Raw genomic sequence first — 16,566 nt, 5'->3', positions numbered from 1 at the left:
TTCTCTCTCTCTCACATCTTGCAGGCTTCTCCCCGTTTCCTTTTCTCTCCCCCTGAACTGAAGCGCTGAAGCAGTCATCTCTCAGTCAGCCACCAGGTATGTTACTCTTCAGCTTCTGAATCACAGACATGCTGCGTCATTGCCTGTTAATATTAAAAATGTAACAGAGACCCATTTTTTCTTTGTTAGGCTCTAATGGCAAGCGAGCCCCATTGACGAGCCTCTATCTTCCACTCTCTGATGGCTTTTAATTCTGTAATAAATATCAAATCGATTTTATAAATCGACTGTCTTTGTTGTTCTCACCATTGTCTTTGTGCAGTATGTGTGCATACTCTAATGAATACATTGTGTGAAGGGTGTTTTTTTAGTGCATAAGAGATATTATCTTGGGTAGTTTGGATTGGAGAAAAAATGCAACGGAGCAGGTCCTGCTGCTCAAACTGTGCTCAATGATATCTTTTAATAATACCCAGCACTTCTACTGAATTTAAAGCCTGTGTTTTTATAAACCTTTCCGCCTTTATGTAATATGCACAGGATGACATCACAACACAGGATAAAATGTACAAGAATTTTAATAACTCTCTAATTGTTCCTTTTTGGAGATTTATAGATTTCCGCCGCCTTTCTGAAGCAAACCCTGTTTATAATTTGAAGCAGTCACGGCAACTTCACGGTGTTATTCTGTGTTTAATTAGGTGGTAATTATTGGTAATTGTGTTATGTGTCAGTGATAACCCTTTAAGGTATTTATATAGAATAGATGCTTGGATGCCAGTATTAGTCTCATACTGGCTGTGTGATGTTTGGTTTATTTTTCTATTAACTTCCGTAATGAATTTGTCTAATCCAAGCATCAGGATTATTAATCCCAAATCTTGACAGCCAGTACTGAATGAGGTACCTGATAACAAGATTAAATCTTCATATACTAGGCGTGTGTTTGCTGTAGGAAATACAAACTGTCCAGATACTGTATTGTCAAGAGTCACTTATCTGGATTCATTGGCACTGCATGGGGATGTTTGGGCAGATTATGGTTCAGATAACAAAGAGAGTCAGAAATTACAGTGTAATTATCATTTTTAATAATTCCGAGAAGCTCATGCTTATCTTTAAGATTCTGCCCCATAATTGAGAAGACTACACTTGAGAAGACACAGATTTTGTTTAAGGTATGGTAATGTGTACCTCCTTGTTTTATAATCCTTAAATTGTGTCAAATAAATATTACGTCAGCATCAGCAGCACCAAATATGAATCCAATCTTTGTATTCCTAATAAATTATTTGTGGGTTCTTTGTGTTATATTTGAATCTTTTTGCATTATAGGCTATTTTAGTTTCAAGGCTGTTTTCTTTTTTAAATGTATTCAAACAAATGTGTTTATTCTGCTTATTTATTCTGCATTTTAAATGCATTTAAACTTAAATAAAAAGCAATACCCTTCTTGATCTTTGATTAGGGTGTAATATATAGATTGTTAGCTGGGCGGATTCTTTTTTCGCCCAAGGAGTGTGCAGCTGGAAGGAATGTTTAGGCGTACAGATGCTAAGCTTACCCAATTAAGGATGGTTTAGTCACATAGTTAAAGGTATGCCAGAAAGCAATAAGAGGTATCTGATGTTTTGTACTGTACAATGATTATACTGTATGAGCTCTTCAATCTTACGTGTTTCCTCTGTATGATAATGTACCTGTGCGTACGGTGCACAAAACACTCAAAGCTAATATCAGAGCGGTAGCCTACTGGATCACTGAATGGGTTTTGGTTTCCATGGTTACCACATTGCTTTCAGTGTTTTCAGGGTAATTTCTGACAATAGGAATACAAGTGTTGCTATGGAAATAAAATTCCTTTTTTTTTTTTTTTTTTTATCAATAACAATTTTAACCCCATTACCTTCACTCACTTTCTATATTTACACAGGCATTTATTGACAGCTTTCACTGAAAGCAAACAGAAATATGCACGCTATGGTACTGTATGTGTGTATATGAGAATACAAAATGGTGGTACACATAAATGACTAGCTTATTACAACAATAGAAATGATCAGGTATTCAAGGACCACGATTTTAAAGACCACAGTATTGATTCATTTTAATGTGGTCTCTTTTAAAGGACGGTTTTGTTAAAACATTCAAAGATGAACTCCTTTGAACAACTTTTTTTAGACAGTTCTGTTCACCATCCTCTTCAACTAGAACCATCAATGCTCAGGTGGATTTAAACCTGGAGAGGGTGTGTTCTATGAACCAAGACCCTTGATGTTCCTACCCCAGATTTAGTGCATGCCACTCAGGGGTTAAAAAAAGAGTGGTCGGCACTCTGTTTGACAGCCTACTACATGTTGAAGTTGGCGATTGGGCTGTTTTGCACAATCCCAGGTCCTCTTGTGGTTTAGCCCTCATCCTTTTGGCACTGGAGATGAATCACTGCTGGTGCTGCATCCTTTGAAATGCTAGCAGAGACAAGCTGTTTTGAAGCTCTGATGTCAGGAGCATGCTGGAGGTTGCTGGCTATGATTGACATTTACAGCAGATCCTCTCTGACGTGCTGTCTGGCTGCTGAGCTACAGCAGGAAAAATAAGAGGGACCCCGGACAGCATTAAAAGTGCAATCCCAGCCAGCACTCCCTGCTTTCATGAAGCTGCTCTTTCTCTTTTCTTTTCTTCTGTGGGCGACGCAAGCTTTGATTGAGCTGTTCATCTTGGCATGATAGCTTTCATTTATTGCATGCTGAGGGTGGGTGAGGTGATATTTGTGTGTGTGTGTGTATTTTATTCAAGAATATTGTTCAGGTTGTCATTATGTTGGAGATATTGCATTGGTTTCTTTATCAACTGGAGCAATGGAAGCCTGAAAGTCCAGGCATGTTGAGGCTGAGGTGTAAGAGCTGCAGTGAAAGTGCTGTTAATATAGGCAAACATCTACTGCACCTCACAGCCACTACTGCTGCACTCACAACCCTTGTGAGAATGTAGAGTGAGTCCGATATTCCATGAAATACTGTTAATCACAAATGTTGTTCTTTTTTTAATAATAGCATTTTAAACAATAGTTTGTTTTTAACTGAAGTGCAAGAGGAGATCAGCATTCCACGTTCTTGTATTACATAGGACTTGTAACATCACCAGAACTAAATTAAAACTGCATTTTCTGGTCTTTGCTCCTAACTAAATTGCTGGGTTTACTGCTTTGTCTTTCATTGGCACTACAGTACATTACATTGAGTGCTGAAATGCTTGGTAGGGGTGAGGAGTTGAAGTGTGATGCAGTGTGTAGCTGCTGAATAAGAGAAGAGGGCAGTGGGTGCTGTAATGCTTGGTAGGGGGGAGGAGTTGATGTATGAGGAGACCTGTCACTTTGAAACCATTTTAATTCATCACATTTGTAAAGACCTGCTTTCGTAAAACTGCATGACTAATCGTACTGGCAAAGAGATGTGTTTTTGTCCTTGGGAGATCATTTTTGGATAAACAACAAAAAGCTTTTGCAACACTATTTCATACTAATTAATAAATACAGAGAATATACAGTACATTCAATTGTTAACTTTTTAGTGTATCTTAGGCTGTGTTGAGTGAACTAGTGAAGTCAATGAAGTCCTAAAACCTGAACTACAGTACATTTACAAGGAGAAAGGATTGCAGTGGATCAGCTAAAGGTCCACATGCCTCCACAGGTGTTGTGTTCCGTACAGTAACAATAAATAAAAATTCCTGTAAGTGCCTGTTTTTGTTTGAGCTCTGTTCATGTGTTCTTACTTTAGCCTCAATTACACATGCACACTGCATTATCTGTTCCAGTGGCATTTGTCATACGAATGGCTGCTCACCATGTATTCTTGCTAGGTCCTCAAAAGACCAAACAGTGAGTAATGGACAGTAAGTATTGATCTTTTATGTTGTGTTGTTTAGAACAGTCATTTAACAAGGAGTTCATGTGTAAATGGAATAATAACCATCTCAGCGGTATAATTTAAACAGATAACTGAGTCTAAAGACTTGCAGCTCGTTTACTCAATACACCTGAAGGCTTTCCACTGAATTAAAGCTGTAACCTTTCACCTTTTGAGATTGACCATCATTATTGTTTGTGAACTAAAAAGGATGTGTTACAAATGGCCTCTTTAACTGAGAAATTACCAATTGTTGAGTTCAATAAGCAGATGAGGTCTCACAACAGCTGGCAGCGATAACGAAACACATATACGAAATGAAACGCATATTAAAAAGATTAAAATAAACAGAAGAGGAGCTTGACTGATCTTGGGGTTAAAGGCAATATACATATGGCATATGCACGATAACCCCAGGATCAGTCAAGTTGCTATAAGCCACCAGGGCTGGTAAGCAAGGTATATGGAGAATTGTGTAAAATCAACTACAGTAAGCGGCTGGTTCGCTCAGCACCTAGGATATGATCTTTCTAGACCAATTTACAAAACCATTATTTAAATGTGCATAATTCTGATGTTAAAAAAAATGATGCAGTAAATGTATTAATCCAAAACAAGATGATTCATGTGCATGAATGTAAATCACAGTCCTCTGCCATGCTGGATGGTATGATTTAACCACGGCGTCAGGGTGCTGTGCAGCGTAAGCTGCATACTGCATTATACATTCTTTAACAGGCATGGTGAATGCCATGAACTGATAAATAACTTTGGAATATGATACTCACAGTGAGCCATGCTATTTCCCATGAGTGCAATCATTGCACTTTGCAGCCGTTGCTGCCTGTTCTTTCTTCCACAAGACCAGCACAGTAAAAAGATGCTTTCCCTATTTATGAAATCTTTACTTGGATTAGGGTCTTGTTTGCACTCTTATTAAAGACTGTGGCCTGGTTACAACACACTGGGAGTTTGTTATGGTGCTGTTGTTGCTTCTCTGGGATATTATCAGGCATTTTAGGGTATCTTTGCATCATCCCCATCATAGAATTAAAAGTAGATTTTAATCAGGAAGCGTTCCAGATTTCTTTGCTGGAAAAGCTGTTTCTATTTAAAAGAAGGCAGCTAGGATTATCCCTGAGGCCTGTAATGCTAACCCATGCTCATTGTTTGAAGAAAACAAGGTTATTTAGATGCTGAACTAATCTGAAGTTTGCTTAATTACATCCTAATAAAATGGAGTTGGCAACACACAATGGGGTTTGGATAAATTGGTCAATTTGTGGATGAGGTCTCTGCCTGTTTCTCTTTGCGGGTCCCCCTTGTGCCTCTGCCCTGGGCTCTGCCATATGGGAACAATCTGTGTGGAAATGTCGTTACATGGGGCAGTGGGCTTCTTCATATATGGGAACTTTTTCAGTTTCTCCAAGGAGGTGGCAAGGTGAACTGGGTTCTGGTGTTAGCTGAGTTGAGATAGTCCCACATCATAAAATGCACCTGCTGTATTTGGGATGCTTGTGGCGCACGTCAGTAGTCTCTGCACACTACATTAATGGACATGCTTTGCTAAAGCACTTAATACAGTTGTCAATGTTAATCATACAGCATCTCATTTGAGATTTGCAGATTTACCTCAAATGCAAAATACATCTGCATGTAAAAAAATCTTTTAAGAGGCAGTTACTGTATACAGTGGTGTATATGTGTGGAGATGCAGCTTGCAGGCTGACACTCTATCCACCTTTCCAAATGAGTTAAGCAAGAGTGCTCTCCTCAGTGTTCACATGTCATGAATATCATCACCCTAATGTGAGCTCAGACTAAACTCGACCCAGCACCGGAACACATACCACAGACCCAGTCACTTCCTCGGTTCTTACTTTTATTTTGGTCCATTGCTGATTTATGGCTCCTGGAATCGCTGTTTACTGTCTCACTGAGAAACTGGAGTTTGTGCCCTGGCTTGCAGCATACTGAAACAGTTAAGCTGGCAAGACCCATGTGCACATGACGAATGTTGACAAAGGTAGTCGATGAAGCAATTGAAAAGCACTAATTCACTGTTGTTGGCTCAGACTCCCTAACCCTCTTCATTCCTTTAACTATGTTCTGTTTGTTTATTACTGTCCCTTTTAACGCCAGAAATACACCCTCTCCTTCAATATCTGCAAATTACCTGCAATCCTAGCATTGATAAAGATATAACAGCACTATATAATGACAGTGCTGTAGTAGAGCTGCAACTTTGATTCTTTCTTGCCTGCATAGTGCTTTGGATTACTAAGTGGCCTGGACATTCTGCAGTGCACCTGATCCAAGCCTGTTCACACCATCATGTGGAAAATGAAGTAGAATTGTCCCAGGTCACCTGTAATATAAGCTGTAATATATTTAAGTGGTCATTTGTAGGGTATTACTCCATTGCACTTAATCTCTAATGTGTTTCTTTTTTACTTTGCTCTCTTGTGAGGTTGCCTCCACGGTTGCCGTAGTGATGGAATGTTTCCAGCTTAAACTGGTTCCATTTCATACACTACAGAAATAAAAAGCTCTAGTGTATCGTGACATGTCCTCCAGCAGTGGCGCAATCTCGTTTGGTTGCTAAGGTTGTGATGGTGTTTAATACCTGATGAACAACGGGCAGCACTACTGACCAGGATATGGGTATAAATGGAGAGTTCCTTACATGACTGGCCCACAAACCCCTTCACACTCCCAGAGATTTAAGAGCTGGAAGATATGTTTCTTAGCCAAGGCAGTAAGATGTCAGTCAGTGAAGAGAATCGATAACTTCACTGATGTGCTTGATAAAAAGATTTTTTTTGTTTTGTTTTGTTTTTAATGTATAGTTCCTGGTAATGAGTGCAGTGCACTTTACCTCCTGAGTAATGTGAAACAGCCAGTTCTAATGATGTATTGTGCTGCCAGTGTTTACATCAGAGCAGCTTTGAGCTAATCTAATCGAGTCTATTTCTTTTCTCTCAGCCCAGAGCCCTTGTTCAACATCTGAAAATCAGCAAAGCAATTTCAGAATTTCTCATAACTGGATAGTGAGAATACAGATTATATACAGTACTTGACCCCATGTCTGTCTGACTGTAATCACAAATCTAAACAACGTGCTTGTTATTCAGCATCATCTGAGCACAGAGACCTGGTTGTAGCCCTTGTGGTAATTTCTTTTTTCCAAATTGATTCTTTCCCTTTTCCAAATAGTTTCTTTCCCTTTTCCAAAGTGATTCTTTCCCTTTTCCAAATTGATTCTTTCCCTTGTCCAATGCTTTTATCTTGCTTTTCCTGCATTACAGCTATAATGCACCCTTTCATATCAACCTGAAACTGCATGTATGTTCTGAAATAATCGCTGACCAGCAGTAATGCCTGCGATCAACATCCTTTGAAACAAAGCATGCATGATTATGACTACATTGACACTAATTTGTGAGTCTGACCCCTTGACATCCAAAACACATAATACTGGGCATGGTAACCCTGCAGTCCCAGTACTGTAGTGCACATGCACTAGGACTATGATCTGAAGCGTGACATGCTGGTGGAAGGAAGTTATTGATGCAGCACTGTAAGCTTCTTTGAAACCACCAGGCTGCTTAGTAGGTCCTTAAAGTATCCAATTAGATCTCTTAGCATGGAAAGCCACAGCAAAAAGGACTGTAACGCAATTTATTTTTGGCACAGTCCATGGAAAGGACAATGTCAAAGCCATATCCTCCAGCCATCTCATTGGTCACAAATGGCTTATAGCAGAGGCTGAGCTTGGAAACAGGACTTGTAGTATCCCCACCTCAACTTTAGCTAGAGGGAAAAGTTGATGGTCTATAAAAGTTATGCAATGTGGAACGAGATATATATATATATATATATATATTCTGCTTTTTCCTTAATGCTTCCCTCCAGCTAGAAAGTTAATTGAAGTATACACCTACCATTCGATTTCCATTTCCAACCAAGCTAACGTGTTTAATTAAAACTTGATTCAGTCTCAGTTAAAGCAATATGTTTTCATTAGTGATACAGGATTCAATTGCTCTTCACTGGTTCAGATGTGTATTAATGTAACCTAGCATATAACAGTGCAGTAAAAAATTAATCGTTTGTTCAGTTGTTTTTCTGTGACAAATGTCCTTGTGAATCTACTTGCTTAAACAGCCTTGGTGTTATTCTGTGTATCTGCCTTAAACAATAATTTTTATTGCTTTGTGCAGTTCAGTACATGTTTGTTTTGTCAAGGTCATCAGATTTCAGTTGGTGTAATCTAGATAACTGGCTATTATTGGTTATTTTCTACTTATTTCTAACCTGTTAACAGAAAATTAATTTGAAACGGTACAGTGTTCTACAAAAGTCAAGTTTCACGTTGAGTTTTATAATCTCTCTCAATTAGATTGGATCCTGTTGGGTCAATGCTCAAAATCAGGCTGATGTTTGAAAAGAATCTTTAATATTCCTTTGGAGTGGGATATTCAGAAGAATACAAATACCCAGCTGTTGTAACCCTGTTGTATTTGTTTTTTTTCTTCTTCTTTTCCAGGTGTGTGCCTTCTTTGATTTCTTGCTCTGTGTTTGGAATTCCGTCTTCGATTTCTTTCTCTGTGTTTGGAATTGAACTCTATAATCCCGAAAGAAGAAGCATTGTCTGCAGGACCAGCTGCATCCACTGGGATTCATAACCCCTATTAACAGGCAGGTCTTGTGTTTGTTGTGTTCAGGCTGGTTCTCAAAGGAGAGCTGCATGCAGCGTCTGATTCCCTGCCCTTTATATGCATATGTATGAGCTGATTTTATTATTGTGTACCATGCATTAAATAGCAGATCAATACACCCCTTCAGTGAACACCACAAAGTTAAACAAATCAAATTCTAACAAAATAAATACTATTTCTGTTAAAAAAAAAAAAAAAAACAGAACAGAACCCATCGTTAAGAAGTGCTATCTCTTGGATCTGTGTGTGTGTGTGTGTGTAAGTCGAGAGCTGCTGTCTCACCTTACTGTTCTCTTTCACTCAATACCTGATCCCCAAGGAAGCACTTCTTAGATGGGTTGGTGTTCCCCACATAAAAGGTATCATGGAAAGTATACATGGCGATTGGAACTGAACTTTTACCAAGCATTTACTATGCCTAAACTCACTTCCCTATGCTATCCCTATGTCACTGTTCTTTGCATGATTTTTTACCATGATATACCAGAAAAGATTTTAATGGGAGAGAATGGCTGATTCTTGATACTAGGTATTGTTTTTTTTACTGTAGTGCAGTACTGCTGTAACACAGCCTCAGTAAGAGAAGCAGGGTCTTTGATGGGCTGTTGCTTTAAGGGATGGATGTGGTAAACCTTGGCAGTGCGGTAGGCCTGCACTGGGTTGTGGTTTCTTGAAAAGTTAAATGTGACTTGTGTGGAAGGGAACTTAATTCAAGGGCAATGTAGGAGCTTTAATATGATGCCATAATACATACAAATCAATTGCAATTCAGGTACCTGTATAGTCAGAAATCTTTTGTTAGCTGCATGTAAGTGAAAGAAATAAACTAGTATCAATTGTAAAGGAATACATGTCTGTATTCGATACAAAATATCTAGAAATAGCATTGGTACATTTAAATTCATTATTAATCTTGTTTCAGCACATGAGAACATATGTGATGTCACCCCCATTCTTTTTAGAGCTTGAACTTTGTATCAAGTGTCCAATACTCTTGGTTTCTCTTTCCAATATGAATATTTTCCGTTTGGTTTGTGTAAGTCAGTTAGACACACATGAACATTTCAGAAATTCCAAAAGGCCACACTCTTTTGCTGTTGGTGTAGCAGAGACATTTGCCAAGGGAGGCGCGCATGTTTGGTCTTTTACAGCATGTTAACGTGACAGTCATTCCGGGTGACATGGTATATTTCAGCTGAAAGCCTCTTCTATTCAGTCATGCAGAAGGTCAGCGTTGTTGGTTGAAAGAACAAAATGAAGTAAGATCTCTTCGACCAGTCTGTCAATCCTACTACCTACTATAGGTGCACTTTTTAATTATAGTTGGTATTCATACAAACACTCACTACAGCATGCACTGTGCAAGCCTTCCCACAGAAGACTCACAAATACTGTCCATCCAAATAACCGTGACACAAACAACCTCCCCATCCACCTCTGGAAGAGACTAATTGTGTTAAATCGTGCCAGATTGCATGCTAGTTGCACAGCCTCATTTAAGGAATGCTCATGCCACTAATTCTCCACCCGCAGCCCACAGAACACGGAAACTGACATACCTGTTAACAGATAATAAGAAACCTGAATTATGTTTTTGTAGACCACAGCAAGCCCAGATGAGCCTGATGGTCTGGGTCTGTCCAGGACACTATTAATACCTTATGTCTTTCTAGGCCTCTTCAAGTCATTGGAAACTGTTTATCCGGTGTAATTAAAATCCTGCCCAGGATTGGAGTTTGTGGTTCTTACCTGGTCTATGCTCTCTTGTAGTAGAAATATCCTCACCTATACTCTGACTAGACACTAAGTGAATTGAGTTGTAGTGGTCTCAATCTGGACAATCACACCTATCCCTGAAATATAAATGCTATGACAATCATACCTGTGTACAGATGTATGTGATTTGTTGCTTAATGTGCAGTATAATAAACGCTCTGCTGTGTTTCTGGAGCAATGTAGCTTAATGCAATATGCTGTGCAAACTTGATTCATTCCCTGAAAAGCCCTGGTGGCATTCCAGCGAACTGCAGTTGGACAACCATGAAAATTGACCTAGTTTAAGCTGCTCAAGGATTCAGGCAAACTAATTGCACAAAAAAGGAAGGCAGAGGGGTTCTGGTTACCTGTGTGGAACTCTCTACCCTGGTAGTCACTTCTATAGCCTATCCCTCCCCCTGATTGGTATGTACAGCATGTAACCATGGAGTGGCGTGTTCACTATTCATTCCCCCTAGCTCTGCTAAGGCAGAGGGCACATACATCAGTGCAGCCACATAGCAACTGAGCTAGCAGAGGCTCGGAAGCGTCATGTCAATTAATACTTTGAGCAGAGAATATGAGGGCAGGAGATGCGTATAGCTTATTAAGCATAATGGAAAACAAAAATAAATAAATCTGGTCCTAATTTATGGATTTCGATGTCTGATTGCCAGCATTTGAAATGACTTTGAGTCAGTCAGTATTATAAGTGAAAACATGTGATATAAGCGCAACATGCTGGGATTTTATCCACACACAGTTTGTCCATGTCATTCGTCAGATGAGGATTGCTACATGAGCCGTTTTACTGCCCGCCGCTTGTGGGCTCGTGGAGATATTTCTTATCTTCTAAACATTACAGCATATTGAAATGAGCTTAAGTGTACATCTAAAAAATTGAAATCTCTTTCAAACCAGCTGCTTTCTGTCTGAGTGTAAGAATGCCGTTTCATAACTTCCTAACTTTCTTTAACCCTTCATCCGCTTCGTTCAGTTTCTCTGGTACAGTCCTGTAAAGCGTATCTATATGCATTGCAGCAAACCACTGGCCCCAAGGCTTGTCTCTCTAAGACACAGGATTATCCAGCTCTGTCTGAGATTGGATTTTCCCTGAATGATTGGGATAAAGCACAGATGAGGCACAAATTAGCCTGTAGGGACAAACAGGTCTCCAACGGCGCATCAGCGCCACCACCACCTTCCCTGTCAGGCTCTGATTAGAAACTGCCAGTTCTGCAGACCATCCTGCTGCTAGCATAGAGTTCTCCTCAAAATGATGCCTACCAGAACTAAAGTCATTTTCTTTCCACTGTGACAAATTCAGTACTTGCAAAAAAACCCCAAAAACCTGAAGCTTTTCGATTTATATACGGTACAGTAGAGGCAGACACCAGACGCAGTGCAGCTTATCACCAATGAATCAGAGAATTGCGAACCCGCGACCCCGCACACCACAAGTGAGTGTCTTAACCACAATGCAAAAGAACCAAGCTCATCTGCATAGAGCTTAGAGATTTCAGAACCAGGAACAGAATCCGTAACGACAGTGCATCACAATTCTGCTTCTTAGTTACAGTTGTCCAGGGATGTTTAGGCTGATGTTTCTGATATATGACGCCTCGTCAGTCACAATAGAAACCATCATGCATCAGAAATATGGGCGAGGCTTAGATAGAAGATGTAACATTATCTTCATGTCTGGAAAGAAAAGAAAGCATGTGTAAAATTGAAGAACAGCATATAAAAATACTGAGAAAACTATAGAAAATAAACAGAACAGCTGCATACATGAAAAAACGGTAAGGTTAAAGGAAAAGAGATGTTATTTAATTCCTTCTTACATTCTTTTTAGTTTCAAAGTAAAGGTGTCAGGTTGACATCATTAAGTACATTTTACCAGAAAGCAGTTTTCCCATTGATAGCAGTTTAGACTCTTCTAGATTAGTCTCTCTCCCTCATCTGTTCCACTTTCCTCAAAATACCTTATTGTCGATGACTGAGATTTAGTTTCCTGAACATTTGTGCAATTAATGTACAAATGTAGAGCAACAGATAAACTTTTAAGTAAAAATATCACTTAGTACTAAATATATTCATTTTTCTCAGTTATATAAAACTCCACACTAATATATATTAGTGTGGAGTTAGATATTTAGTATAGAGTTACATACATGATTTTTTCAATATCTGCTGAGCTTAATAAATGTAAATGTTCTTTTTAATCCTAGCAGTAATATCCTTGTTTTTGGTGCAAGAGGTCTTAAGTTCAGTCCCCGCTTCTCCTGCTCTTGTACATCGATGGATGTAATGTGTGTGGAATGGTGGTAAGTGTGCGGTTTCTTTAGTTGTAAAGTGGTGTGTATTTATATAGTGCTCCTTTCCATTGCCGTCGCTCCTGAGCTTTAGGTAACAGAGCAGGTTCTTAACATCTCAGAGGCTTTTCAAGTATCTGTCCAAAGACCAGTCATGAGTGTGATTAATGATCAGTAGGTGATGCTAAATAGCTACTTGCCTGTTGTACAGTTTCTATTTACAGTAGTAGTATATGAGGATCTATATTATATTTACGAGTATATACTGTATACAGTCTGTATAGTATGTCAGTATATGAGAATCTGAGGAGTAAACATCAATACGTTGTTGTATCATGGTGCATGAATGAGCTGAGAATCTTCATCGGATAAAGTTATAGCACAGAATGATGTCTCAGGTTCCATGCCACTTCTTTTCAAGGAGTGGGCCGGGTACCAGGATACGAGCCGGAAGGATACACATATGCATTGTTTTGTTTTTTTTTCTGTGTCGCGAGTAGATGGCAGAACCATAGAATAATGTAATAAGAACTCCAGAACTCTCTGATAGCTTCATTCCAGGACTCTGTACCTGCAGGGGCATTTAACCCTTGCTCTTGGGTTTCTGTCACAACACTACGCTGCAATGAATAGAACTGAATAATAACAATGCAGTGACATCATTGCTTGATCTGACTGTGACATGCTGCTGTTAATGGAATGGTTCATCATCACAAAGCAGTGATGTCATTGCTTGATCTGATTGTGACATGCTGCTGTTAACGGAATGGTTCTTCATCACAAAGCAGTGATGTCATTGCTTGATCTGATTGTGACATGCTGCTGTTAACGGAATGGTTCTTCATCACAAAGCAGTGATGTCATTGCTTGATCTGATTGTGACATGCTGCTGTTAACGGAATGGTTCATCATCACAAAGCAGTGATGTCATTGCTTGATCTGATTGTGACATGCTGCTGTTAATGGAATGGTTCTTCATCACAAAGCAGTGATGTCATTGCTTGATCTGATTGTGACATGCTGCTGTTAATGGAATGGTTCATCATCACAAAGCAGTGATGTCATTGCTTGATCTGATTGTGACATGCTGCTGTTAACGGAATGGTTCATCATCACAAAGCAGTGATGTCATTGCTTGATCTGATTGTGACATGCTGCTGTTAACGGAATGGTTCATCATCACAAAGCAGTGATGTCATTGCTTGATCTGATTGTGACATGCTGCTGTTAACGGAATGGTTCATCATCACAAAGCAGTGATGTCATTGCTTGATCTGATTGTGACATGCTGCTGTTAACGGAATGGTTCATCATCACAAAGCAGTGATGTCATTGCTTGATCTGATTGTGACATGCTGCTGTTAACGGAATGGTTCATCATCACAAAGCAGTGATGTCATTGCTTGTCATGATCTGATTGTGACATGCTGCTGTTAACGGAATGGTTCTTCATCACAAAGCAGTGATGTCATTGCTTGATCTGATTGTGACATGCTGCTGTTAACGGAATGGTTCTTCATCACAAAGCAGTGATGTCGTTGTTTGGTGTAACCACTTAGCTCTATACAGAAACACTGGGATGCTGATATAGTACAGGTTTCTTTTCAGAGTAGTGAAGCCAACGAAAAGCACCAGAATCCCCCTGTAGACTTTGCCAGCCTGTGATGAAAATAGAGCAGGAGAATAGCAGATTTCAGAACTTGGAGGTACTTGTACAGTGTCCCTACAGAGATCAATGCTTTCTCAATATCTGTTTCAAAGAATATAAAATGGAAATCTCTGTAATCAGCAGTCCAGTGTTCCTGAAGATGTCATCTGTAACTGTAACCTACGTTTTCATGGTACTTCTTAACTAATAAGCACCTGAAAAATCGAAATTGTAATTCAGTTATGGCAATTGAAGCGATTTTCCCTGTGATTTTTTGCATAAGCTCAATTTGTCTAATTTCCTTCTGAGCTTTACTAAAGGGCAGTGGATTCATTTGAGTGGGTTTTTGTACTGTTTTTTTTTTTCTGATGGCTCCAGGTGAGTTAATTTAGCAGTTAAAACTGTTTATTGAAAGCACAGTTTCCAGTGAATTAATTTACAGTGTAGCAGCTTTAGTCAGTTAATGGAAGCAAGCCTGATATCAAGGGGAGGTGGAGGTTAGAGTAATTAAATTAATCATCAAAATGTGTGAAGAATATATTTTGGAATATGTGATCCAGTGTATAGAATTAAACCAAACCATCATAAACATACATACATAAATACATACATACAATCTCCATATTCTTTTAAAGACTTGTTTATTCTTGGTTTAAATTATTTTTATGTTAATCAAAACCAACTGAGGCACTTCCTTATCATTGTCAATTCAAAGTTGAACTGTCACACACACCGAACATCATGGCTTTCCAGTACAGGGATGAAGTTGGTTGGAAAAATTTGTTTCCAGAAAACAAAATCAGAAAATACCAGATTTCCATATGTTTTAGTATTCAGTATTATGCACATGTACAAACACAACTTCAGGTGCTCTGGTTTTAGTGGCTTCTGAAGCTGCTTTACTACACAGGGCAGTGGAGCTTCATTTGAGTGATATGAAGCTGCAGTTTTTGTACTGTTTTTTTTTTTCTGATGGCTCCAGGTGAGTTAATTTAGCAGTTAAAACTGTTTATACACACACACACACACACACAGTGATATTAATTTACAGTGTAGCAGCTTTAGTCAGTTAATGGAAGCAAGCCTGATATCAAGGGGAGGTGGAGGTTAGAGTAATTAAATTAATCATCAAAATGTGTGAAGAATATATTTTGGAATATGTGATCCAGTGTATAGAATTAAACCAAACCATCACTAAACATACATACATAAATACATACATACAATCTCCATATTCTTTTAAAGACTTGTTTATTCTTGGTTTAAATTATTTTTATGTTAATCAAAACCAACAGTGATATGAAGCTGCACTTACTACACACACCTTATCATTGTCAATTCAAAGTTGAACTGCAGTCCTACTCACACACACACAGTGATATGAAGCTGCAGTCCTACTACACACACACACATGGCTTCCTCCAGTACAGGTGATGAAGTTGGTCCTTGGAAACAATTTGAAGTTTCCAGAAAACAAACACAGAAAATACCAGATTTCCATATGTTTTAGTATTGAAGCTGCAGTCCTATGTACAAACACAACACACACACACACAGTCCAACTTGCGGAAGCTGCAGTCCTACTACACACACACACACAGTGATATGAAGCTGCAGTCCTACTACCTACTACACACACACACAGTGATATGAAGCTGCAGTCACTACCTACACACACACACACACACACACACACAGTGATATGAAGCTGCAGTCCTACTACACACACACACACAGTGATATGAAGCTGCAGTCCTACCACACACACACACAGTGATATGAAGCTGCAGTCCTACTACACACACACACAGTGATATGAAGCTGCAGTCCTACTACACACACACACACACACACACACACAGTGATTGTCACTATTGACTCCTGGGGACACGTCAGGATGATGTGTGATGTGTGTGTCCAACCACAAAACACACGATAACAGATGATATACCTGCAGTTCGACTGGGGATGTTGTGTGTGTCACTATACTTCGACGTCAGGATAATGAACAATCGAATAGTGTGTGTGCACTATACTAGCCGTCAGGTGTGTGTGTGTGTGTGTGGTCATTGTCAATACTACACGACAACACACACATGATGTGTGGTGTGTGTCACTGATACTTTGATCTCCACACACACACACACACACACACACACACACACACACACACACACACACACACACACACACAGTGATACACACTGAAGCTGGTCCTA

General features: G+C 39.2%; 1 protein-coding gene across 20 annotated transcripts in view; it reads left to right on the top strand.

Moving 5' to 3' along the window:
* LOC121322447 (microtubule-associated protein 2-like) overlaps nucleotides 1–16,566 on the top strand; it is a 95,634-nt gene that overhangs the window by 42,772 nt on the left and 36,296 nt on the right. For 18 of the 20 annotated variants that reach the window (XM_041262457.1, XM_041262449.1, XM_041262447.1 and 15 more), the window contains exons 2-3: nucleotides 25–96; nucleotides 8,458–8,609. The gene's annotated coding sequence lies outside the window, so the exon portion shown is untranslated. The remainder of the gene's footprint in view (nucleotides 1–24; nucleotides 97–8,457; nucleotides 8,610–16,566) is intronic. The other 2 variants (XM_041262441.1, XM_041262440.1) reach the window with 2 other exon arrangements.

This window comes from Polyodon spathula, chromosome 10 (assembly GCF_017654505.1).
Source record: "Polyodon spathula isolate WHYD16114869_AA chromosome 10, ASM1765450v1, whole genome shotgun sequence".
NCBI lineage: Eukaryota > Metazoa > Chordata > Actinopteri > Acipenseriformes > Polyodontidae > Polyodon > Polyodon spathula.
This window is presented reverse-complemented; position numbering and strand designations above follow the sequence as displayed.